Source organism: Leptonychotes weddellii, chromosome X, assembly GCF_054177405.1.
Source record: "Leptonychotes weddellii isolate Sample4059 chromosome X, ASM5417740v2, whole genome shotgun sequence".
In the NCBI taxonomy this organism is placed as follows: domain Eukaryota; kingdom Metazoa; phylum Chordata; class Mammalia; order Carnivora; family Phocidae; genus Leptonychotes; species Leptonychotes weddellii.
Window position 1 is genome coordinate 8,595,923 of NC_138385.1, and position 27,846 is coordinate 8,623,768.

The window sequence follows — 27,846 nt, forward strand, 5'->3', positions numbered from 1 at the left end:
GCAGAGGGAGAGGGAAAGAGAATCTCAAGCAGATTCCTTGCTGAGTGTGGAGCCCAATGTGGGGCTCGATCTCATGACACTAAGATCTTGACCTGACCTGAAATAAAGAGTCAGTCACTTACCTGACTGAACCACCCAGATGCCCCTAAAAGAGTTTGTTTTTTATAATTGTATCTAACAGATAAGCAATTCATCTACCTTTTTTTATTCCTTTGCATTTTTGGCAAATTATGTCAGGTGATTTTTATAATTAAAGTTAGCACTGAATAGATCTATCAATTTGGTATGTTCTCACAATGGTGTTTTGTTCTTTAAAAGGAAGAATTGAGAAAGCACCCATAAGAGGAGAAAGATATATTAGGCCTCAAACATAAGGGTTCCATCTTTCTCAGCAGTAAATTTTTATAATCAAAACAAGCCTCGTCTAATATTTGGGGATATATAATATGTTCCAAATATTTTTATGAACTGTATGATTCATATTTTAGCTTTTCTTACATCACCTTTTACCCTATAAAAGTTTTAAATTTGCATATAATCAAATCCCTTACAGCTTTTTATTTCATGTCCTGCTTAATGAAGAACATCATCCTCAACTAGTTAACCCCCAGATACACACTATATTTTAAACGATATTATGAAAATATACTATATTTTCTTCTGGTACTGTTATGATTCTATTTTTAGACATTTTCATTCTTTTAATCCACTTAGAATTATTTTTTCTGTGTGATGTGACATAAAAGTTTCTTTCTTTTTTTTTTTTAAGATTTTATTTATTTATTTGTCAGAGAGAGAGATAGAGGGCACAAGCAGCGGGGAGGTAGAGAGAGAAGCAGACTCCTGGCTGAGCAAGGAGCCCGATGCGGGCCTCAATCCTAGAACCCTGGGATCATGACCTGAGCTGAAGGCAGATCCTTAACCGACTGAGCCACCTAGACACTCCATGAGTTTCTTTTCCTTTTCCCTAAATCAGTGGTTCTCAGCTAGGGCAGATTTGGCCCCCCAAGGGATATGTGGCAGTGTCTGGAGACAGTTTTGGTTATAACAACTAGAAGGGGAAATGATCGTGGCGTCTAGTATGTGGGGGCCAGGAATGTTGTTACGTGCACAGTACAATACCTAGTACAGCCTCACGTAACACAAAATTATCCCTCTCAGTGTGTCAACAGTGATGAGGTTGAAAAATCCTGTCCTAAATGGTATCATTGGAGAAAAAAGGACTAGATTGTGGACAAAGCAACTCAATCTCTTGCTGACAGACTTTCAGATATATTGACTGGTTCAAACAAGGATTTGGCACTTTGCCTTTTATCTCTTTATGATCTAATATGAATAGCTCCTATTTTTGTATTTTGGGAAATAAGTATTTTCCTAGGAAACGTTGACAACACATATACACACATACATACACAGCCACGGAACCATGTGCAGCTGTGTAGGGGGCCAGTTTCCTGCGAGAGGTCAGGTGTGTCCCTCTGAAACCATGCTCTACATCCCTCCGTCACCTTCCCGCTGCTGGCTCTGTAGTATCTTCCCCTGTTAGCGTGTATGATGGTGACGCTGAGCAACACATGTTCAAATGATTTTTGTTTGTTCGTTCCTTTTTCTTGTTTTTCTAGCTAACTCATTTTCCAATTTCGTATTCTATGTCAAACATCAACCACACTGGAATTGATTTTTGACTCTAAACCCAAGACAAAATAAAAACAATGTTCCAGAATAAGGCATTCATTGATTTTATTGTACAGACAGAAGAGGTATAATAGACTCTAACCATTTATCTTTTTCTGAGGTGATCTTGTCCTTCATTTTGGTCCTGGATCAATGTTGTTTCCTGTTGTGGTTGCTGACCTTTCTTAAGTACACATTCTAGTAAATTTGGAAAACATAGAAGGAGTCTGCTGTTAACATATCATTCCCCATGGCTATGACCCATAAGATGTTTTGGTTTTTAACAGGGGAAAAACATCAGATTAAAAATGAAGTATAAAATTAGGGTTTTTTATTTATTCTACAAAACCCCAACAGTTTAAAAGTTCTGCTACCGGTGTTGGCTATTAGCCATATACCATGAGTGACCTTAAAATATTACATAAACTATGGCCTGACATATCTGGGAAAAATACATAGTGGCCATTGTTTTTCAATGTCAAAATTTAGCACTCTTGCTAAATCCGAGCTTCTCTTAAATGATAGAAACAATTTGTTATGAGGCTTGGTGAAGACATACTGCCCTTGCTTCCTATATTGAGGCAAAGTTGAAGAGACTTCATTTCTGAGGTAGTACTACTGATACCGTTAACGCCTAGAACCTGGTGTAGCTGTGGACTTCACCATCACCTTTGTCAAACGTATTAGCAGTGAGGGCTTGAGTGTGGTGTTCTTTGGATGTAAGGGAAGTGAGGATGGCGCTTCTGGGACTCTCTAGGCTGCCTGACCTTAACATTCTGATGGGTAGCTAGCTCCCATGTAGGTAATAGCTTTCCTCTGTATGTAAATTTGGTTTTGCAATATACCCAGTACAATGATGTGCCAGTAAATGTTTAATGATGCTCTCCAAAAAAAAAACTCCAAATCAAACCAAAACAAAAAACCTTGATTTGATTTGTAGCACTTTCTGATTTCCATAGCATAAATACTACAGCTATGGTTGATGTCAAATTACTAAGTTGACTTAACTGAACACAGAGTTGGGAAGAGATGTACACAGCTCTCATGAGCTAGTACATGTTAATTCTAGAATGTTCTCTTTGTCTTCAGTCAAAGCCTCTGCAACATTTACCTATGCAAACTTATAGTATAGAGATAATATTTTGAAGCCTGTCACTGATAGGACCTTCTTCTTACTCCTCCTAAGACATACGTTTGTTCTTAGGTTTGGGAATGAGGTTAGAATTGTTGAAAAATAGGAAGAGAAAGAAAGTTTTGTTATTCAAATTGTAATAATCAAAGCAGGAAGACTAGCAGCTTGAAAGCCAGTGTTTGTTAAGAAAGAGAACTATTGTATGAATTCCTTCTTTTCTGTCTTTATCATCAAGGTCATCAGGCCTGAGTAAACTAGATTATAAAGTTTTCTGTGTGTCAGGCAGGGTAGGGCAAAGAAGAACATGGCAAAGAAGAAGTGGGAAACTCAAAGATTCCCTTCTACTCCTGTGGAATTATAGGAGAAAAGGAGAGGCTAGAATTTGTACAGGGATTAGTCGTCAGGGTCTTTGCCCCACATCCCTAGTGCTGCATCTGGGATGGAGAGGGTGTGATTCAGAAATTTTCAAGGAATACTAAAGTCAGGTAAGTTTAGCCCCATGTTCTTCCCAGAGAATCGGTTGTTCTATAGACTGGCATCGACCTCATCTGAAGGGAGGTTGCAACGTTAAAAAGCTCGTGATGCTCTATGGTTAGGAATTGCAGTCCTCCTGATGGAGAAGGCATGCAGAACTCAATTTCCCTACAACAGAGTGTCAAAGCGGTAAGTAGGGATGCTTCCTAGAGAATTTGCAAGGGAAGGCCACCAAGGTGGTGGTGGGGGGGCGGGGAGGTCGCCCTAAGGCTGAGTGCTGAGATCCCCTGTGCCAGATTGCCCACCCTCACTTAAGGTCTGAGCCCTCTGTACAGACAGAAGCAGACCAGTTGCTAAAGTAGAAATGGTCCCTGAGAACCCACATGCCAGGCAAGAAGGGGCCAAGACACAGATTTTGTTAGTGGAGGACAGCAAGATGCTTCATGTTAAGGGAAACAAGAATCCTGGTTGAGGGTAAGCAGAGAAGTGACAGGACAATGTAAGGCTTTGCCCACGACACTGTGAGGCTTACCTCTTTGCAGCTTCCAAGTTATGGACGATTTCCTTCCCTGTACAACTAAATACATCTCAGAGAGGAGCAGGGGCTGGAGAAATAAACTCTGAATACTAGTCTTAGCCATTCAAGTAGAAACTGTGTTACTTAAAGAGAAATTTCCATTCTACTTAGTAGGGCAATGTGTGTGTGTGTAGGAGAGGTGCTTCAGAGAAGTTATATATGGAAAAGCTACATTTTTTTTTGACACCCTGGGCATGGCAATTTTGTGATTCCTTCTACATATAATTGCCTCTTTGGCAAGATTAGGGAAAAGGACTAGTTATCCTGATTGTGGGCCAGGGAAAACACTTGAGTAGGCTAATTTCCACAGAAAAGGTGCTAAAGAAAGCTGGCCTAGGGCCATGGGGCCTGGAGTCATGGATGAGGAGCCAAAGGCCTACAGAACCCAAGGCCTTAGGAAATACAGAAAGATTTCTTGTCTTTAAAGTCTGCTTTGGAGTTAGGGGAGTGTCATGTAAGAGGCCTTGTAATAAATGTCCTAAGGCCATAATCAAAGCCACCACGCTCACACCACCATGCCATTTGCCATAGGAAGGTAGAATTTTGATATAAAACTGTTTTCCCTGAATCAGCCTATCTGGTCCTCTAGTCTCTGGATTTTTTTTCTCTTATCCCTCTCCATTGTTTTATCCCTCCTTCTCCCCCATGCAGTGGGTCAGTTCCCCTGACCCACTAAGCCCAGTGGGTGGTGGTGACTGTTTACATAAGTGTACATGTCACATTGAGATCTACTGACATAAATGCACTGTTGTCACAACATTAAACAAAGAGAAAAGTCGGTTCTTGCTGAGAAAGATTAACGTACCGCCTAGAGTTTCAAAGCAGCTGAAATCAGAGGGACAGGGTGGGGGGCAAAGAAAAGAGAAAGTTAGCAAGGCAGAAGGAAATTCTAGGTCTACTAAGAGAACAAATGCCCAAGAACAGACTTAGTAACTAGTAACTAGTACCAAAAGGGGACCAACATGGCAGTGCCTCCTGTTCTGCGCAAGCCCATGGGTCACTGTCACACCAGCTGTTGCTTCTTGGATTTTAACATTTTCCTTGTCCCTTTCCAAGGGTGCTAAACCGACTCTCCTTACTTAATTGGCTGCTCCAATCCATCATTCCTGGCAGCCTCCCGCTTTTCTCTTTTGCTTGTCCCCAAATCCCCCCCTTCCTGCTCCTTCTCCAAATCTTGACCTCTATCCAAAGGTGACCTTTTTTTCATTCTTCATGGTTTTAGCTTTGCTGGATATACCACTGAGAATAAGGTGCCACTTCCAGGCAAATCATTCACATGGTCATCAGGAACATGATATAATCTACTTTTCCTCAGTACTTCTGAAAGAGTCCAGAGTCAGGTAATATACCAACCCCGCATTACAAAAAGATCGGTAAATATTTACTATGAATTAAGGAGAAAACAGTGGGCTACTTCCCATGCAAAAACAAAGAAAACAAATACAAATCCTTTACTTTCCCAGGGCTGTCAGTTTAATTGGACCAATAGACACATTCAGTCCAATGTAGTAATTACAGTGATGGAGGGAACCACAGAGCATGGTGGTGGCGAATAAAACATGTAGATTAACCTGGTTCAGAAAGTCAGAGAAGACTTCCTGAAGAAAGGGATGCTTTGGATGAGTTTTATGTTATTTTTTAAACATTTTATTTATTTATTTGAGAGAAAGCAGAAAACTCATGAGCGAGGGCAGGAGCAGAGAGGGAGGGAGGGAGGGAGGGAGAGTGACAAGCAGACTCCTCTCAGGGACAAGCAGACTCCTGGATAAGCACAGAGCCCAAGGTGGGGCTGGACCTCAGGATCCTGAGATCATGACCTGAGCCAAGGTCAAGAGTCGGAGTCAGAGGCTTAACTGACTGAGCCACGCAGGCGCCCCTGGATGAGTTTTAAATGAATAGATGAGTTTTCACTGCAGGGCTTTTGTACATTCTGTTGTGCTTGGAAATTTTTCCTTCCAGGTCATTGAGTAGCTGGTCTCTTCTCGGCCTTCATGTTTTAGTTATATGTTGCATTTCTAGAGGGGCCTTCTTTGATATCTTTTCCTAAATTAGGTTCCTCTATTGTACTTTCCATCATAGCATTTGCTTGTTTATGTGTTGATACTATTTCCCCATCTCTACTATAGGCTCTGCGATGACCAGATCTTGTTTCTTCTCTTCACCGTTGTGAAACCCGTGTTTGTGGCAGGCTATAGGCACTCAGTAAGTGCTTGCTCTGTAAATGCGTACAGCATGACTGAGACAGGGCATGAAAGGCAGGAAATGGCCATGGATTTGGCATCTGGGACAGGCAGAGAGGGCAGGAGATAAGGGATATCTGTGTCAGACTAAATAATTTCTCCTGTAGATAAAGAATCACTAAGTGTAGGGCGCCTCGGTGGCTTAGTTGGTTAAGCAACTGCCTTTGGCTCAGGTCATGATCCCAGGGTCCTTGCTCAGCAGGGAGCCTGCTTCTTCCCCCTCCCTGCTACTCTGCCTGCTTGTGCTCTCTTTCTCTCTCTGTCAAAGAAATAAATAAAAATTCTTAAAAAAAAAAAAAAGAATCACTGAGTACTTTTAAGCTGGTGAGTGACACAGTGAGAATCACACTTAAGAAAGGGCACTGTGGCAGCAGGAAGGGGCATATGATAAAGGCCGGGGCTGGAGGAAGAACACGGTGTTTGTTGATTCCTCTGGGCTAGGCTTTGAATCTCCATTTGGATGCTGCTCCAGGGAAATTGGGCAATCCCTCTTTTCCAGTGTTGTGGCTTCTTCAACACACGCTGACTTTATAGTTGCCTATATGTATTTCAATTAAGACCAAAGAATTATTACAACAGGTTATGCATTTCTTGATATTTCTCCTAGTTATACATTCAGAAATGAATATACACACATACACATACATAATAAAACACGATCTTCATAAATTTAAACTCCTTCCTTTCTCCCTCTCCCTACTTTTTCTTTTGCTATATAAATCAACCATGATACTGAAAAATGCATTGGAGATCTAGTCAATTGCTTGCCAATAAAATACTACAATCCACATATATAATTTAAAATTTTCTAGTTGCCACATTAAAAAAAATAAACACATACAATTAATTTTAATAATACCATGGGAAATATTGCCATCTCAACTTGTAATCAATATAAAGATGCAGTGAGATAGTTTACATTCTTGTGTATGTGTCTTCAAAACCTGGTGTGTGTTGTAGAGTTAAGCCCGTACCAGTTTGGACCAGTCCATTTTAAGGGCTCAATAGCGACCTGTGGCTTGGGGTGACCACAGTGGGCAGCACAGACAATGCCAAGCCCTCACTGTATAGGTGGGGAGATGAAAAAGGACTCAAAGTAGGTAGTGAAAGCCCAAAGACACAGTTTTTTATCTCTGCTAACCCAAGCAGCTGAAAGCATGAGCACAAAGAACTCACACTGGGCAGTATGCTTCATTTTGTCTGGCCTTTGACTCTGGCCTGTTGTGAAATTCCCCTGCAGCTTCCTGGCTGACTTCCACTGAGGCACTATTTCCAGTGTGACCCCTGACCCCGGATACCAGCTCTCCATCCTGGACGGTGTGGCTAAAGCAGAGCCATCTGTCTGGCAGGTGGTTGGTTACTTCTTTGGGTGGCTGCATATCAGCAAGGAAATGGCAATTCCTTTGGCACTTAACTGTCACTCAGGATTTGTAGAAACAATGATTTGCTGAAAAGAATATGCTCTGGGGGACTGACAGGGCTTTCCAGCTTAGGCTTTGGTTTCACAAACAGGAAGTGTCAATTGCAGACAACTGGGCTACCCACTTCAAAATCTCGAATCATTCCACAGCTTTTAGGCAGAGATATTTTGGAACAACAGCTCACTGAGTGCATATACACAGCACCCCCCCTGCCCCTCCCCCACACCCACGCATACTTTCTTCTCTTTACAGGCATAGAGCATTTGTCGCAGTGAAGTTAATTCTTGCCTTGAAATGACTGTTTGGGCTTCTTTCCTGCAGTCACTATTCATCCTCTCCATGATTTCTACCTGGGTGAGTGAAGGCATTTATTCTTTAAAGCAAGGAAAAAAAAAAATAAAGGAATAAGAATAAGAATATATTTCTACCTAGTTTCCCAAACTTTAACATCATAGCGTGCATAGATATTGTTTGTACAATTTCCTAGGAAAATGGATGAGGCTGGCCTCTAGTACGGGGAGGGACATCGCTGAGTGAATCCATAGATCGGATACACCTGTAACGGGTATTCTGAGTCGCTCTGGTTAGAAAGCTCTGCTTCAAATATATATTAATATGATTGATTCATTGATTCCCGTATTCATTCATTGACTTAACAAATGTTGAATGCCTGTTGTGTGTCAGACACTGTTGTAAGCATGAGGGACACAACATTGAGCAGGTTCAGAGAAGGTCTCAGCTCTCATTGATCTAAGATTCTAGCAATCGACTATAGAAAGGTGACCAGACAAATTAAATACAGTAATTTCAAATATTAATAAATACTGTGAAGCTTAGAAAAGATAATGGAATAGACAGTGAGTGGAGTTTGGATATGGACAGAAAACTCTTTTAGAAATGGGGGAGTCCCGAGGAAGAAAATTTGAGCTGATATGTGAAAGGTATGAAGGTGGTAGTTTTACAAAGTCCCACAGGAGAAATGTCCGAGAAGGAACAGCAGACAGTAAGGCTCTGGGCCCACCTGAAATTAGCGACAAGACAAGAATGTGTGTTCTTACAACTTCGATTCAACCTTGTACTGGTAGTACTAGTTAAAGCATTCAGGCAAGAAAAAGTAATAAAAGGCATCCAGATTGGAAAGTCTGATTTAACCCACGATACTTCTGACTCCAAATATCTGGTGTCCCCTGGTACCCTCCCTCCTCCCCCGACCAATTCTCCAAATCTCCAGACACCAACTAGAATGTCCTACAACTCAATTCAATTCTTTTTTTTTTTTTAAGATTTTATTTATTTATTTGACAGAGAGAGAGAGAGCACAAGCAGGGGGGAGTGGCAGGATGAGGGAGAGGGAGAAGCAGGCTCCCCGAGGAGCAGGGAACCCGATGCAGGGCTTGATCCCAGGACCCCAGGATCATGACCTGAGCCGAAGGCAGTCATTTAACAGATTGAGCCACCCAGGTGCCCCAACTCAATTCAGTTCTGACACGATCTACCCAGAGCTAGCGCAGACCCCACAGGTGACAGTGGGGTCAGTCCCCACTGCACAGGTTAGGGGCTCAGTCCCATAAGTCTACCCCCACTTTAGACTCCAGTCTCACATCCCTGGTTACTACTGTACTTCTGATCAACCAAATAAGGGGTTCCCGAACCCCTCCTTGGATTCTGTGATTTACTAGAACAACTCAGAGAACTCAGGAAAGTTCTTTCCTTGCTATTACTGGTTTATTATGAAAGATACAACACAGAAGCAACCGAGTGGAAAAGATGCCTGGGGCAAGTTATGGGGAAAGGGGTGCAGAACTTCCAGGCCCTCTCTGAATATGTCACCCTTCCAGCATCTTGATGTGCTCACCAACTCAGAAGCCCCTGAACTCCATCATTTAGGGGTTGTTTGAGGGTTTCATTACATAGATAGAATTAAGTCATTGGCCATTGGTGATTGACTCAATTTCCAATCCTTCTCCCCTCCTTCGAGATTAGGGGCTAGGGCTGAAATTGCCAACTCTAATCATGGCTTGATCTTTCTGGCAACCAGCCCCAGTCCTGAATCTGTCTAGGGGCCCCCGCCCCTAGACAGTCATATAAAAAACATTCTTTTCACTCCAGAGATTCCAAAGGTTTCAGGAGCTCTGTGCCAGGAACTGGGACAAAGGCCAAATATTTATTTCTATTATATCACAGAAAGGGTGAAATAAAACTGTCTATTTCAGTATGACATTTTGCATGTAGAAAATCCTTGGAGTCCACAAAAAGATGTTATAACTAATAAGTTCAGTGAGGTTGTAGGATACACCTCGGTATACAGAGAGCCATGGTATTTCTATACACTAGCAATGAACAATCAAAAATAAAAGGAATAAATTAGTTCAATTTACAAAAGTATGAAAAGGAATAAAATGCTTAGGAATAAATGAAAAGAAGTCCAAAACTTCACAGAATATTGTTGAGAGAAATTAAATAATACCTAAATAAATGAAAAGTGACCCTATGTTTGTGGATTGGAATACTCCCCAAATTGATCTCCAGATTCATTGCAACCCAGTTAACCCAGCTGCCTTGTTTTGCAGATATGGACAAGCTTATCTTAAAATTCCTGTGGGAATTCATGGGACCTAGAACAGCCAGAATGGTCCTGAAAAGAACAAAGTGAGAATACGCACACTTTCCTGTTCCAAAACTTACTACAAAGCTATACTTTTCAAGACAGTATGGTACTGGCATAAGATTTAACATATTGATTAATGGAATCAGATTTAGAGTGCAGAAATAAACTGACACATCTGTGATCAACTGAATTTAAACAGTGATGTCAAGGCCATTCAATGGGGGGAAAGAATTATCTTTTCAACAAATGGTTGAAACAATGAAATAATTGTACAGCTGGATATCCCCAGGCAAGTAAGTGAAGTTAGACTGCAGCGTATATTTGGGTGCTTTCTGTGTACCCATTGTCAGTCTTACCTAGAACAGAATAATGTTGGCCAAATATACATCTTCTCACAAATCCAGTCCTGTATCTTATGTGGAAACTAGAAAAGAAAATTCTAACAAGCACAGTACAATCAAGATTGAATAAATGAATATGAGCTCTTCAATAAACTGCTTTTAAAAGTAATGAATTTCCCATTACTGATGTTCAGGAACATGCCACCTGGCTTTTGGTGAAGATTACAGTCAAGGTGATTCCTAAAGTGGGTTATACAAAGAGAAAAGTCAGGACAGTGCAGTACAAAATAAGTTCCAAAGCGCAAAATGCGTCTTTTGATCCAAGGACAAATAATGTTAAAATATTTTTGATTTGGGGCGCCTGGGTGGGTCAGTTGGTTAAGCGACTGCCTTCAGCTCAGGTCATGATCCTGGAGTCCCGGGATCAAGTCCCGCATCGGGCTCCCTGCTTGGCAGGGAGTCTGCTTCTCCCTCTGACCCTCCCCCCTCTCATGCTCTCTCTCTCTCATTCTCGCTCTCAAATAAATAAATAAAATCTTTAAAAAATATATATATATTTTTGATTTGTTTTGTTTTAATTTTTTTCAGTTTTGTACCATCTCTTATAGTCACCTTATGCTTGTTTAGCATGCTGATTCCAGGGCTTCATCCTATATTTACTATGTCAGAATTTCTGGGAGGAAGGCCAGCAATTCTGAATTTTTGTAACGTGTCCCTCAGGTGATGGTTATGAAGACTAAAATTTGAAAAACACTGCTCTGTAAGAAAGTAACAGGGTGTTTTGGTCTCAGAAGTCAATTTTTGCAAGTGTCAAAGTCTATTGTAAAGTGCAGTTTTGAGAACCACAGGGGTTTTGTGATTAAGGTGTTAAAGCAATGCCTTTTTCCAGGACCTTCAGTAAATCATCTCTTGTAGTTCTTGATCTGCACTAAACTTATCCTTGACCATGCATTTCAGTTATGTATGCCCTTGAATCCTCCCACATCAAGTAGCATTACATATTAGGTGTCATGTCTTCAGAATTCTGTTTAGAATTTTTATTGTTCTTGGACTGTTCTGAAGTTCATTTCTAAGCTTCTGTGTTCATACTATAGAAGATATAGTAGCTATGGTTTTGTCTCATAAGCAGGTTTTAACATCATTCTATGTCTGCCTCCTTTGGGAACCTGCTGTCTGAATCCATGTGGAACTTGTAGGCTTTCAATTATAGGAATCCTCAACTCCAGCCACAGAGAAGGGCATCACACAGGTTAGACCAATCATAGTACTGCTATCCCTGGTTACATTCAGCAATGAGTATGCATCCCAAACTTGGACAATTAGAGTCCATGCCAGCATTCTTCTTCCTGAGTAAACTAAATTAATGGTCTCTCGTCTGAGGACACTGAGTCTGCGGTTATCTATGTCCTTCTTGACACTCCAGCAATATTAGAGGTGAGGAGTATTTGCCTCTTACCTGAAGTCTATGGAAAGGAGTTTGAAGAGGACCACATGGATGTCTTAATTTGTGTCCCTTACAGTATGGTAATTCTAATTCTCATTAACACCAGAGAAACCTAAAGGACATGAGAGAAGTTCGCTATCCCTTGGTGAGCCAAAATAAAGGCATTTTTATAGGGGTATTTGTATTTCCTGAGCTTATTGTGAGGATCCATAAGAGTTTATTGTAGACTTGAAGGATCCTATCTATGTTATCTTTGGTTCTAGCCTATAGTAGTAACAGAGTTTAGCAGAGAGAAATTAATAGATATTACAAGATGCCTAGGGGATAATGACAGCATTAGACAATCCAGAAGAAAGACTAATCTGTCTTTGTTTTGGCTATCATCCATCTGCTTTTCAACATTTTCTCTCTAACTTTCTACATCTACCTTTTGCACTGCTAGGCAGACCTCCATGCACTACATCAAGGGCTCCCTTTTGCCCTTGGCTTCCAGTTGGGTGCCCCAGTGGGGGTCCACAGTAGGAGATCTGTGGTAAGGAGATTAGAGCAGTTTGTTTCCTGGCTCTTTTCCTCTGAGGCCCCTCAACCTGTCCTATCCCTTTACCAAAGGTCTCTGTTCCTATTATATTGACCTTTTCTGCATGGTTCTCTCCTTTGGAGTACTGGTAATCCCCCCCCCCCAAATCTGTTGAGGTCTAGAGATCACTCCCACTGTCACTAACCCCAGGTCACTTCAATTTCCTTTTTGGTCTGCTTCTGTTCCACCCATAGTTTTGTAAACCCTCTCTTAAACCTTCAAATTATCTGGATTTGAGTGTGCCATCTGTATTCTGTGGGACTCTCATGGACACAGTCCTCATAAAGAAACGTGCAGAGAAGGATCCTCAGAAACGCAGCATGGCTGAGCAACTCCTGGACTCACACTGCCAGAAGGGCAGCCTCCAAGACAGGATGGGAGACTAAGATCCCCGGCTTCATATTAGTCACGCAGAGAGATTCCTACTCCATGACCTCTCCTCCCTCAACCTGCTCCAGTCCCATTGGAATATAAACCTTAATTAACAAGCTGGAGAGAGGTATAGAAAGAGGTATAAAAAGACAAGGGAAGGAATGTACCCCTTTCATTGACTTCAGGGGGAGGGCAGGAGCTTTAACGTTATATCAAATTTGGAGTTTTAATTATTACATGGAGCTAAATATTTTCATTTGTTCTCAGGGGACCTGTACTACATAAAAATGATTAAAAAAAAAAAAAATCCATGAGGACTGCACCGTTGTTTTTTTTTTTTTTTTCCCCCTTCAGAGCTAGAGGAAGAAATAGCTAAATAAATGTAAGGGTTCAATGAAAATAAAAATAATAACAAATGTGCTTTATGATTACTTTGTGCTCACTCAAGGTGATAGTTACATAAGTTATATAAAGCTGTATCTGCTTCTTAAATGAAAGAATAGTTTCATATCCTTTTTGGGCAGTACTATCATGCTTTTCTTTCACCAAGAGTTAATACTGCTGAACCACTTCATTGCTTACTAGCTACAGACACTTTTGAGATTGCCAAGCAGTTATTACTTCTAAGCCTGGGCTAATATGTTATGAGGAGAGCATAAACAGGGTTTTCTTACCATGATAATTCAATGCCATTGTTGGAACTGAGTGAGTTACAAAGAGCACATGATAGTTGGCCTAATTCTGTTTCTTGGCCATAAATAGTTAGGTTGGGTAAACGCAACCTGTGGTTCCCCAAGGTTGCAGCATTGGGGTGTGGGATATGGAACATACTAGAGAAGAGCCAAAGTCAAGATGGAGTACCTCATACCTCATACCGCATTGCAGGGCCAGGGGTAGGGTAAGGATTATATAAGAGAAAGAAATGTGAAATTGGTGTCTTGGACAGTTCAGTTTAGAAAAGTGTAAAGTGTGAGTCTGGTTAGATGGTCTAGGAAGTTGTTTCGTGAATAGATAAAAGTACTGCCTTTTACATGAAACACTAACCTAGAGTTGCAAAAAAGAACACAACTGCTCAAAGGAGCTATTGGTAGATGAATATCAAGAGATTGCAGACTAATCTATCAATGAAATTTCTGCATCCACATTATGTGGCTTGATGAACTTTGTCTCATTCTATACAATTACAATTCTATGCAATTTAGGATAACTATCGATCTGTTGTTTTATATCTTCTAGGCTGACATATTCCACAGAGTCCTTAAGGCAGCTGACTTCACAGTTTTCCATCTGTCAGAGTCTTGGTGAGCTACAGATCTCTTCGGAGACTAAGAAGAAGCAGACATTTCATTATACAACAAGTATGCACTGCTGAGATCCTTGCTTAGTGATGATAATGTAGTTGGTTAGTCAGAGGTAGTTGAAGTGAAGCAAAATGATGCTATGCACATGTGGGGCTGCTTCTTGAAAGGCTTTTAACCTGCTTTTTCTTCTTTGACACTTGATCATATTTGCTGCATGGGTCTTTGATGGTTTTGAATTCTTTTATTTTCTGTGTCCCAAGTTCTGGCAACTGTTGATTGGTTCTGTTGGGGCTGCTCATCCCTAGTTGATTTCACATAGAATATGAGTTTGAGTTAATTGATACTTTACTTGTCCATTTTGCAAGCGTGGAACTCCTGCCTGTATATGGCATGACCTTCAGACAACTAGAGCAATTCTCAAGGTAATCACTCAGGCAGACTGGTATTTGGCCAGTCAGTCAACAAACACACTCATGCAAACTACTGCATTATTTTGTAAATATTTGCTTCTAATTTTAAAAGTTGGCGTTATAATTAGTACTGATTTACTCATTCCAGTGGTATTTATTGTGTTGGTTAATTATTAGTAGCTGTTATACCCAGTGATACACAGGAAAGGGCCACAGCTGATATTTATCTTTATTAAATATCAATTATACACACACAAAGTATACAGATATATATATACCAAGCATATATGTAAGTACACATTTATCTTTTTTCATCAAGTATATTTTAATCAGTTTCATTGAGATATGTTTCCATAATATGAACCCACCAATTTCATCTGTATAATTTGACGACTTTGATGAATGCATACTGTCCATCTGGCCATCACCATAATAAAGATGTATTTCCATTATCTCCCAAAGTTCCCTCCTCACTTTCTGCAGTCATTCACCTCTTCCCAGTTCCAGGCTCTAGTAATCCTAGATCTGCCTTCTGCAACCATAGTTTTGCCTTTTCTTCAATTTCATGTAAATGAGATCATACAGTGGTTAGAGGTTTGTATTTGGCTTCTTTCACTTATATTGCTTTTGAGATTCAACCATGTGGCTACATATGTCAGTAGTTCATTCCTTTTCATTTCTGAACTGTATTCCATACAGTAGAGTACACAACTGGTTTACCTGTTCATTAGTTGGTGAACATTTGAGTTGTCCTCTGTCAGTGAAACTTTTTAAGTTTCTTTTGGAAAAGAAGTTTTTAATTTGGATGAAGTCCAATATATCATTTAAAAATGTTTCTTACTTTGTATATCCTTTCTAAGGGATCTTTTTCCTTGCAAAGTCAACAGAGATTTTTATCCAATATTTTCCCTGGAAGTTTTATAGTTCTAATTCTTATATTTAGGTCAATGATACAATTCAATTTCATTTTTATATATGGCTTGGGGAATACATACATACATTAATATGTATATGCATATATATCTATACATATCTATATTCTGTTTCTCTATACACACATATACTTATAAATATTTGCATACAGATACCCAATTTTCTGGCTAGTTTTTTTTCCAGCTTCTCTTTTGAAAAAAAAAAAAAAAATCCTTTCCCTGTTTAATTGTCTTAGCACTTTTATCAAAAATAAACTGACCATATATGTGTAGTTCTTTATCTAAAACCTCTCTTCTGTTCCATTGATCTGTACATATATCCTTATGCCGACACTATACTATTTGGATGACTGTTTTTTTGTTTTGTTTTGTTTTGTTTTGTTTTAAGAGAAGGAGCCAGGGAGGGGCAGAGGGAGAGGGAGAGAGAGAATCTTAAGCAGGCTCCATGCCCAGTGCGGAGCCTGCCTTGGGGCTCGATCTCATGATTCTGAGATCATGACCTGAGCCAAAATCAATAGTCGGACGCTTAACTGACTGAGCCACCCAGGTGCCCCTGGAGTACTATGGTTTTTAAAGTAGGTCATGAAACTGGACAATATGAGTTATATCAATTTTCTTCTTCATTTTCCATATCATTTTGGTTATTCTAGAGATGTTTTGCATTTCAACAGTAATTTTATAATTCTCTCGTCAAATTCTACCAAAAACACTACCTGGGATTCTGTTTGGTTGTTTGAATCTATCGGTCAATTTGGAGACAAGCTGACATTGGACACAAAATCTGAATGATGCCATGGAAACAGTGAATTCCTGGTAGTTACAAGGGAATATGAGAATAAGGGAGATTTGGTGTTATACAAGAGTTGTGTGTGGGGTAACATCTGGATGTTAAGGGATACCCTGGGATAAATAGACTCTAAAAAACCTGAACATTGATGTTGGCTCGTTTACTTCTGGTAGTCTTTGATTCTGAGGTGAATATTCAGTGCTAATAGTAGTTTCCTTCTCTTAGGCAATTGGGAATGGTAAGGCAAGTGGATCTGTTTCATGGTGATGTTACAAATGTGGGTTAGAGTATAAGCCATATTGACAGCCATGTCTCCAGGCACATAGTTCTATGGCCCTCACTTAAATTCTGCTTGTCTTCAAAGGTAAGAAGCTTAACACTATGGTAAGAGATAAGGGAATGACATCCCAAACCTTGGTTCACAACCACTGTGGAATAGGATAGTGGCCGAAGGAAAGCCTCAGCTCTCTTAGTCTGGCGCATTGGCATGGATCATATGCTACTGTATATTTCCTAGGGGCTGCAGCTATCAGAAGTCACGGTTTGAGACTGCACTTTCTTAATCAGATGCGCACAAAGGGGAAGGGAATCATGCCATCACTGTAGAACCGAGCTAAAGCTCTGTCCAATGTGGGTATAGAAATGGAAGTGAAAGGATAATATATATCTACTACACACATTCTTCTCAAGTAAAAGAACAATGAGGCAGATGACCAAGTTCTTGTTTTTGTGTCCTGATGAGCCATACTTGAACCAGTCAAGAATGGGGCTCAAATAAGATTTTTCTCAGGCTGCTTTGGGCTAGATATTAGGTTTCCTAATAGAACTTTGGTTTTATGAAGGACACAGGTTGTGGAATGTAATATAAACTTAAAATAAATGAGTTTCCACCAGCAGATTTGGTATTTCTCAACCTTTTGAGCCCTGTAGACATGTTTCAGAGTGAAGGGGTTTGTGTGTATTTAAACAGGCAAAACTGAGTCCCTCCAGGTAGAGCTTCCAGGCTTTGAACTTGCCTTTGGCAATTCAAAGCACCGTTTCCCAAAGAATATAGCCCTGATAAGCACATATAAGCTTCTAAGAAGGATCTCTGTAGGCAGGGACTAGGTTGATTCTATGATGGATTGAATCATACTAGCTTATCCCACAGAAATTTGGCCAATGAGATGTTGAGAAACTAGGAGGAAAGTTGAGGCATATTTTTGCTTTTGACTCTCAAAGACATGGTAGGACATAGATTCTCACTGAACGGGCATAATTTACCCATATACAGGCAGTCCAAAGCTGTAAATGAAGACCATGCTAAGAACAAAACTTCCAACATTTCTATGATTCATAGCCAACAGAAAGTAAGGAATTCATTGGCATAATCACATTTGAATTGGAGTTTGATTTCAATCAATCACACTGGACTCTGAGGAGAAATTGCTCCTTATTATAAGCTGGTCCTCATTAGGGATAGATAAATGATCAGAGAGCCACATGCTGCACCTCCAGTATGTGATTGGGCCTACCTGGTGGTCTCTGCAGGGCAGCCTGACACTGAACAGTCATCGAACTTGAACTCTCCTTTCATCATTAGAATTTGTAAGAGACATTTGGAGATATTCTGCAAGCTAATGTGTCGATGCTAGGCTGTTGCTGGCCATTGGCATTCCAAATGGATACAAGTGGTGCCCTTTTGTGCAATGAATCCATCTTGTTCAAAACTCCAAAGTGCAAAATTTATATTGTTGGGTTGAGGCCATTTTTAAAATAATGTTTCCTAAGCCTCATGGCTTAGTCCATTCGGGCTGCTATAGCAAAAGACCATAGACTTGGTAGTTTATAAACAACAGAAATTTATTTTCCACAGCTCTATACCCGCATTATACTCCATTACGTCTTTTTCTTTTCTTTTTTTTAAAGATTTTATTTATTAGACAGAGAGACACAGCGAGAGAGGGAACACAAGCAGGGGGAGCGGGAGAGGGAGAAAGCAGGCTTCCCACTGAGCAGGGAGCCCGATGTGGGACTCAATCCCAGGACCCTGGGACCATGACCTGGGCTGAAGGCAGACGCTTAACTGTCTGAGCCACCCAGGTGCCCCAGTACAGAAGCATTTAAACATTGTGTTGTACGATGTAACCGTTATCTTTTTGGTACCTGACTTGGCTCTTGGTGTTGAAGATCTGTGGTATTGCATACTTACTACCCATAAGGCCTTAAACTGAGCAATAGAGGACACATATAGACTTACCAAATGCAGACTCTGCCCTCCAGAGTCTGGTGCATGAGAGCAGATGTGGTAAAAAATAACAACAAAAGGAATTAAGTTAGAAGAGTCAAATGAGCTAAAGAGGGACATAACATCATGGGAGGCTAGATGTTAATCATGAAAGGCTTTGTGGGATACAGGGATTTGAACTTAATTTTGAATGAAGATAAGGGTTTAGATATGCAGTGGTAGGGATATGTGGAAGGTATTCAGAAAAGAAGATAACTAATAGGATTTAATACCCTTTCACTCCAGTGTATAGGAATCCTTGGTTTCTGGTTTAGATGTTCTTCTTTTGCTTCTCCAGATCCAGTCTTAGCCCGTCTCTATTGGTCTGTGCCTCAGAAGTCTGATCTGTATTGACAGCATTACTGGAGTCCCATATCTTATGGGTTCCTGCTGGATTGGACCATTGGACAGCTCTGACAGTAGATCTGAGGAAAAGAGGAGGGTTATCTTACTATTCCCTTAGGTATGCCCTGCCAAAAGGAGTCACCTTGAATTAGTATATCCAAAAGCAAAGGTTAATGTGCCTCCAAAGGCAATTATACAAGACGTTGTATAATCCCTGCTCAGTGGGGAGTCTGCTTCTCCCCCTGTACCCACAAATTTGTAAAGTATCCCTTTGATGTGATTTTAATTATCCCATTTTGAGTATATCCTCTCTTAACTCTTAGGACCCTATCTAAAAAACTTCCTGCTACTCTTTACCCTTTTTTTCCTATGACATAGGTTGCTTCCTTGCTATTAAGGAAACTGTAGTCTTCTAGTTCTTTTATTTACTTCTGAGCTATTGTTGATGTTTTTTTCAATGTGGATGCCAAAGCAATGCAGCTAATGCATTGCTCTGACTTGATGGACTATAAGGGATACTGTGAGCAATGTCTAGCAGGAGAAACTACTGCCAAAAATTAGGGTCTTCAACATAAACTTGTTGCCATTTCTTTTTTTTTTTTTTTTAAGGTTTTATTTATTTGACAGAGAGAGACACAGTGATAGAGGGAACACAAGCAGGGGGAGTAGGAGAGGGAGAAGCAGGCTTCCTGTGGAGCAGGGACCCCAATGCGGAGCTCGATCCCAGTACCCTGGGATCATGATCTGAGCCGAAGGCAGACGCTTAATGACTGAGCCACCCAGTCATTAACAACACTGACAATTTCATGAGTGTCTGTGGATAGACTGGGTATTCTGCATCCATCTCTATAGATAGGATATACAGAAGAAAGCTGATTGTATATTCCTTCTTTTCTCTTGTATCACCCTTGATCCAGAGGATGAATTTTATGGAAATCCATCATCTACATATGTTTATTTGGTCCTGAATCTGTGGCAAACAGGAGATTGGCACTACCTCCAAGTCCCGTGTGAGTAGCTGAAATCTGTCCCTTGGGGACAATCTCTATGATGGTTTCTCTTCTCCATGCTACCATATGAAGGCATAGCAAGGAAGGAGGTAGAATATAAAAACAGAGAGGGTCTGCCCCTGCTTCCTGACCCTTAACCATTTCTCACAGTGGGGTCACTAAGCAGGCTAGCAGATGGGGTCAGTAATCAGGCTAGCAGATGTGACAGAAACTCAATTCCTCAGCTCTTTTCGGGGTCTGTGGAAGCTATATGGTAACACACATGGTGTAGAGATAATAGTACCAATTAAAGAGAGATGAGTACCATCTATTTTTTGTAAACTCCATCTGTTTGCCAATCTGACCGGCATGAGAAACACTTCTCTCTCCAAATTCCATGGACCTTATCTCTACTTAGCCATATGCATTTCTCCTGTTCAAATGACTACAGAAAGGAGGCCCTTTAGTTTTACACAGGGGTGTGCAATGAAAGCAGGAGGGTATACAGGACTTTACTAGAGCCCCTTTATTACTAGTTCTGCTGCTGGCCTGGCTCCATATCCTGTGTCCCTCCCTATTAGCTCATTCTTTGGCTTCCACCTTAATAGTAGGATGCCCTTTACCATGAGCTTTTCACCTTCTCCTTTTTATCATTAATGCCCCCTCATTATATTCTTCCATTCATAGGAGCCCCCCTCCGCCTGATAAATGTATTGTCTCTATAGAGAACCTCCCCTTTGAGAATTGATGAAGCTGTCTTGGATTTGAAGTTTCATAGTTCTGGTTTGAGCGAATGCATTGCAAGTGGTCTGCCTCTGAGCCTTTCCTCAGTTTCCTCCTCTGTAAGGTTAATCACATCTTCCTCCAGAGTTAAGATAAATCTGGAAAGAATCATATAAGTGTAAGCAATTACTCTTTTTCTATTCTCCCTACTACTTGTCCTGTCCATGATTTTATCACTTCCTTTGGGTGATTGGCTTATTTCTGTCTCTTCAACTAGACTCTAATGGCATGAGGACAGAAACTATATTCATTTTAGTCCACCACTGTCCACCCATCATCTAACATGTAGTTGGTCCAGATCAGATGCTCCCTCAATATTTGAATTAAATTGTATTTGCCTAAGACAGCAACTGCATTTTCATAGCCAACAACACAATCCTCTATTTCATATTTTTAGAACATGACACCAACCAGTGCTTGAAAAAATACAGCCCTGAGTCACCCTTACTCAAGCACCTCCCTTTTCCTTTAGAGACATTTCATAAACATCCTGGTAACTGAGCCTGAGATAGGCAGGAAAATGTGTGAATCTGTGATAAATCTGTGCTTGCAGGAAGATGGTAATAATAGGCTCCATTCCTTTAACTGCCCATCTCCAGTATCAGTGTATAGAAATGCATCAGAGAAGGAATGTCTACTCTATTCCTGCTACAACTAAGCTATTATGTTTAGAAAATTCAATCTGGCAGTCCAAACCTGCAGCTGATTTTTGTATGGTGTCCTAAGATATACTTATCTAGAAATTAGCTATTGTAGTGCTTCCTGCCGCTTGCCAGGTAAGATTGCACTAGAGGACAAATGGAGGGCATTGGCACCAGAATTCCGCCATTATGCTGGCTATTAAAACAAATGGGAGACAGAATTCCAGTGCACAGTGCTCACCGAGATGATTTTACTAGCAAGGAATTCCCAGATAAAACACCGTGAATGTCAAACTTGTGAATGCCATGCCGGAAGGCTGTCTGTCATAAAAGAACAAAAACAGATGCATTACATTTTCCTCAATACACTCTCCTGATTTTTATATATGTCATTTTGTGGTTGCTGTTCATTTTTCTGCCTCCACATACTACTCCGCTTGCTGTTTTCCTGAAGGTTAGTTGCTTGGCCGACTTTTGTCAAATGAGTACCTCGTCAAAGAAGTTGTTTCAATGAAACCCCCATCGTGGGAGCTGATAAAGTGTAGCACGTATTAGACCTTTGATAGATCTTTATTCAGTTGAGGAGCAGTAATACACAAGGCTCTTTCTGGGAGAAACTACTTGAGAAGCCTGACTTAGTAGCACCCAAAATGGTTTCTCTCTCATTGGGAGAGTCACACTAACCAGGGTCACAGACAGTGAGGTCTAAACCAGAATGCCAGTTATTCTGTTGTTAGGTTATATGCTGCTGTCGAGGGACCAAAGCTCTCTTGTCCTTTACTTAGCACATATTTTACGCACGCTTATGGGAGAAGTCAAATGAAATGCAGAACTTCGCATGGTTAGCAGAGAATTAGAAGAAGAGGTATAGCAAAATAGCTACATCAGGTATGAGCATACCATCGTCGTACAAATATAGCTTACACTGTAGCCTTCTTGGAGGAGGGCAGTCTTTTCTGGGCTATGCTGGAATGGACACAGAGGATTTTTCATTGATAACTGTATTAGTTATCCATTGTTGCATTACAAATTATCTAAACTTAGTACCTTAAAACAACACACTATTTCACAGTGTTGGTGAGCCACGAGTCTGAGCACAGCTTAACTAGGTCCTCCAATCAGGGTCTCACAAGGTTGCGAACCATGGGTTGGCTGCACCACCTTCCTTTCTGGAAACTTCGAGGCCTCTTCCAAACTAATGTGATTGCGGCAAAATCTGTTCCTCGAGGTTGTGGGGGTGAGTTCCCCTGTTCTTCATTGTTGTCACCAGAGGATGGTTTCCAGCTCTCTGAAGCCTTCCACTGTTCCTCACCACATAACCCTCTCACAGTGTGGCTGTTTGCTTCTTCAAGGCTTAGCATCCAAACTGCTAAGACAGAACCTTATATAAAGTAACAAAGGCAAGAATGACAATCTCGTCACTGTTGATATCTATATTAATCAAGCCATGTACTATCTTAGCCTATTTCCAGGCCCCATCCATGCTCAAGGGGAAGGATTGTACACTGCATGTGCACCAGGGAACTAGAATCTTGGGGACCAGCTTAGTGATCTTCTAACCACAGGACCTCTCCTTTCTCTATGTAGTATAGCTTAGTGCAGTGGTTCTTTCTTCTGACTGTAGAGCAGACTCCTTTGGAAGATTTTTCCAAGTGTAGAAGCTGGGTCTTGACCTTAGAATTCAGATCCAGTGCATACATACAAGGTAGAACAGAGACGTTTGTATTTTCAAGCCCCATCGGTGATTGTGATCAAGCAGGCTGGTGACAAGCCGCTTGCGTTCCTGTTCAAGTTCTGAAGTCTGATCCACATGTATCTGAATTGTGATTTTGACTCCAGAATTCACTAGCCGTGTTACCTTGGAAAAATCCTTGATCATCCTATGCCTCAATTGCCTTATCTGTAAAATGGGAGTGATAAGAAGAGTGCTTTACTCATTAGTTGTAACACAAAGACCAATGTTTGGTACATTGCAGGTGTTCCATTAACATAGCTATTATTTGATTCTGTGGCTGACATACCTTCCTTCTGACAGTGAAAGCTTACAAGCCTTGTCTTAGTTACCCATTCTGTTTCTTTAGGGAGTCTCTGTACACTGCTGATCTTTCCTGTCATAGGTTGTTTTAGAGTTATATAGCTTAACTCACAGAAGGTAATCTCCTATCTGTCCATGGCCTGGATATAGAGGCAGAGATTTGGTGATTCACACTGTCAGCCGCATGCACAGTGAGATCCGTCATTCCGTTCTGGTGTCCCAGAAGCACAGTAGTCAAGGCTAATGGCCTCCAGCTGTTTTCACCTATTCACGACACATGGACCCGACTTCTTATTCTGATCTCAGCCTAGTGTAAGGGTACTGATGATTTGTGTGGACAGTGGATGAAATTTCTTCCTAACATACTAATTGATTTTTTTTTCTATCGTCCCTGTCTCCACGTCAGTCCAAGAGAAAAACTGGCCTGACTTATCAACAATATAAAATCTTGCTGTATTGAAATAATCCACAAAGCAGTTGCACTCAGATCAATATTCCACTCAAATGTAAGGCAAAAAGATTTTCACCCTGTGAAAGTCGATTTTCAAACACTTAACAAAGTATAAACTCCTTTCAAAGGCATTGCATAACAGTGCTATTCCCTTGTGTGGGGACTCAATAAATACTTACTGACTGACAGAGTTTTTGACTGTGTGATGGAGCCCATCCTGAAAAAAGAAATCTATTTCAATCCCTATGTTCCAGAGTTCCCTTTTGGCTAGACTTCATGTAGGGATCTCTCTACCAGTGTTGGGAGCATAACAGAGTAATGGGAATGGTACCATACTAGACACCAGGTAGCTGAGACCTACATTCTAGCTTCAGTTTGGCCATCTCCTGGCTAGGTCAAATTAGGGGATGTTTCCTAACCTCTCATAACTTCCATTTTTTCTTCTATAAAATGAGAGAAATGCTTTCTGCCTAACTAGTCCAGAAGAGTAATGTGAAACTTAAATGTGAAGTTCTTTGGGGATTGTTTTTGGGTTTTTTTGTTTTTCGTAAGATTTTATTTATTTATTTGAGAGAGAGAGAGAGCACAACCTGGGGGGAGGGGGCAGAGTGAGAAACATACTCCCCACTGAGCAGGGAGCCCACCGATGCGGGGCTCAATTCCCAGGACCCTGAGATCATGACCTGAGCTGAAGGCTGACGCTTAACCAACTGAGCCACCCAGGCGCACCATCTTTGTGGATTTGAAACGCTATAGCTAAGCATCTGCACCTAACTGCTACTGATGCCCATGATTGGAAAGGGGCACAGTAATCTTGCTGATTTTAGGGAGCCTTCAGTACATGCTATAAATGCCCTACAGATGATTTTTTTCTAGCAAGCCAAACTGAGGGTAGAGGTAGCCAAGATCATTTCAACCATGTATACCATGCATGAGCATACGCTCTTGTTCAACCATGTTTGAACCTAAGATGGCAATTTGCCATCCTGTGGGAAACCCTGGTAGGGGATACATTTGGGGCCAGTGGAACCTTTGATACGCCTCTTTTGTGGCAGAGAGAATGCTGCGCTTCACCAAATACATCTTTTCTTCCTTATGACAGAGGAAGACAATGCTATCCCGAATGCCCTCCCCCTTGCTCTAGAAGAGACCATGTGGGTAATACTCTGGGTAATAAAATATGTGTGTGCACCACTTCCATTTCTGGCTTCAAAAATCCTCTGTGCACTCTCCCGTGCACTTGCTTTCCACCACTTCTGCTGGTGACTAGAAGTAGAGGACTCTGACTCGGCAGAGCTAGGAGTTATCACGTGGAGGAAAGCTGCCCACTTTCGAACAGCCTGGGACTTGTCCTAAGGGAACCATAAATATTTGTTGTGTTAAGATACTTAGGTTTTTAGATTATTTGTTACACCAGTACCATTGATTACTCTGATTAACATAATCCTCAAACTTCAGAATCCGTACTACATTTTTGTTGCCCTATCATGGGCAATTCAGTCTGATAATAGCATTAATAATATTTTCCCCATGGTAAATCCCAAGGTTAATTTAGCTTGTGGAAAAATATAGTTCATGATATCTATTAATGTGTTCAATCAGGTCATATCCTCGGAGAGCAGAAAATCACCCAACTCCAAGTGTGGACATTTATAGTCATCTAGTCATTTATCTACCCTCAAAACACTCCCCCACCCCCAAATTTGGGGCGGAGGCTGCCACTCTTAGGCTAAGGACAAGAATAAGACTGTTTAAGAAATGGTATGGTAGAAATTCCATGGAGATACTAAGATTCATAACCAGTATATATTCAGTTTGCAGCGAGGCCTGTTCTATTAGGTGACCTTCAACAAATCTCTTACATTTTCTAAGCCTCAGTTACTCATTTTAAAAATGAGTGTACTGTTCTATTCATATGTGGTTGTGAGGGATGAAAAAGTAATGTCCATGGGGATAGAATATTATATGTCCTATAAATAAATCATACAAATAAATTATATAAGTCATATAAATGCAAAATATTTCCATTATAAACTAATAGTTGCCCTTATGTGATATACCATAGATTTGTTTATTTAGATCCGTGGTGAAGAGTAGCTTTAATTCTGTACCTGATGCCGACACCAACTCCTACCCACCCCATTTTGTTTATTGAGATTTGCTCAAATCAACCTAAAATAAAATATCCAAAAGCAAGCAATAAAACTTATCGCCAAACAAGTAAACCGTATACTGTAGTGGTTACAGATGCCCAGTCTGAATTCAGAATGCTTTGGTTTACTCTCCAGTTCGACTTTCTTACTTGCTGTGTGAACTAAGACAAGCGATTTAACCTCTGTGCAACGTGCATATAAGTCGCCATCTCTTAGAGTTGTTGTGAGGATTAAGTTTGTTGAAATGTTTTGAGTGCCTCGAATATTGTGTGGTGTGTGGTCACTACACATCCTAGCTCTGCATCTCGTATGTTATGTTTGGGTACTCTCCTGTGTCCATCCTTCAAATTCCGTACTAGAAATGGTCTTCCACATTAATCGGTGCAAGACTCACTGTACTTACCATCGTGTGAGGAGCTCCTCTTTACCTCACCATGTGATTTTCATTGACTTTGTGGGAGGAGGCAGAATTCAGTACAGTCCCTCAGATCATGCCATCATTTTCATTGACCTCTTCAGCGTAACCTAATAAATTGAGATGCCTTACATTGCAACAGGATTCTAAAGGATGGCTGCGGTACCCGGTAATATTTGAGTTATTAACATTGACCTGAAGCGCATATGAAGGAAACACTGCTTTTCCAGTGTTAATCCCTGCTGTCGCCTGCAGAGTATTTGTGTTTGAGTCAAACAAAACATGGACTGCAGCTGTCACACACTGAGCCCCATCCTTTCTCTCTCTTTGTTTTAAAGATTTTATTTATTTATTGGTGGGGGCACAAGTGATGGAGAGGGAGAAGCAGGCTGCCCATGGAGCAGGGAGCCTGATGCAGGACTCAATCCCAGGACCCTGGGTTCGTGACTGGAGCCGAAGGCAGCCGCTCTAACCAACTGAGCCACCCAGGCACCCTGCTGCGTGTTTTGATTTAAACAGCCCTGTAACAGTGACCTTTTTCTGTTCTAATAATGTGGAAAAAATTGAAGACAGTAGAAGTGATTTATATTCCTCACATGTGGAAAGAAACTAGAGAGAAGGGTAGATATTTGAAAATCTTACGATTCAAAAAAAAAAAATTTCCAAGTAAGAAAAATCATTTTTATTCTGCATTTAGATGTCTTTTTTTAAAATTGATAAGTGTGGCTGAAAAATGTGCCTCTGGGGATGTACACATGCTAACTCGTGGAACCTGTGAATGTTACTCTACATGGCAAAAGGTTCTCTGCAGATGTGAGTAGTTAAGAATCTCATGATGTAGAGATAATCCTGGATTATCCAGGTGGGCCCGACTGAATCACAATTTTGTCCTTATGGGAGGAACTCAGGAAGGTCAGACAGAGAAGGTGCTGTGATGAGGGAGGCAGAGATTGTGGCAATGCAGCCACAAGCCAAGGAACGATGGCATTTTCTAGAAGTTGGAAGAGCCAAGGAACAGGTTTTCTTCCCTGGAACCTTCAGAAGGAACCAGGCTTTCCTACACCTTGATTTCAACCCTCTAAGTCTTATTGGAGACCTCTGACCTCCAGAACTATGAGAGAACAAATCGCCATTGTTTTAAGCCCCTATAGCATGGTCATTTGTTACAATGGCAACTGGAAACTCCTAGAATAGGTAACATCCCCTTGAAAGGAATAGAGAATATCAACATAAAGGAAAATACCAAGATGTGTCTCCAAAATCAAAGTTGCCTTTATTCTCCATTTCCAACTTCTCTACTCCTGTTCTGTGTCTCCTGTTGTCCCCTTCAGAGCATTTCTGTTGGAATCCCAACAAAACGTGGGCTGCGTCCTCTGCATCTGGCACACAGCCAGCTCCCTCTTCTCTGTTTAGACCGGTTATGCGCGGGTCTCTTCTGTCCAGCGTTAGCTCACATCTCACTACTACACTAGCTCTTA

The 27,846-nt window shown here is 40.9% G+C and overlaps 1 long non-coding RNA gene across 2 annotated transcripts in view; it reads left to right on the forward strand.

The window, feature by feature from the left end:
• LOC145717941 (uncharacterized) overlaps positions 1-27,846 on the forward strand; it is a 156,751-nt gene that overhangs the window by 95,623 nt on the left and 33,282 nt on the right. Inside the window, exons 2-3 of one of the 2 annotated variants that reach the window (XR_014141471.1) lie at positions 7,771-7,872; positions 14,097-14,218. This is a non-coding gene — a long non-coding RNA (uncharacterized LOC145717941). The remainder of the gene's footprint in view (positions 1-7,770; positions 7,873-14,096; positions 14,219-27,846) is intronic. The other variant, XR_014141470.1, reaches the window with a different exon arrangement.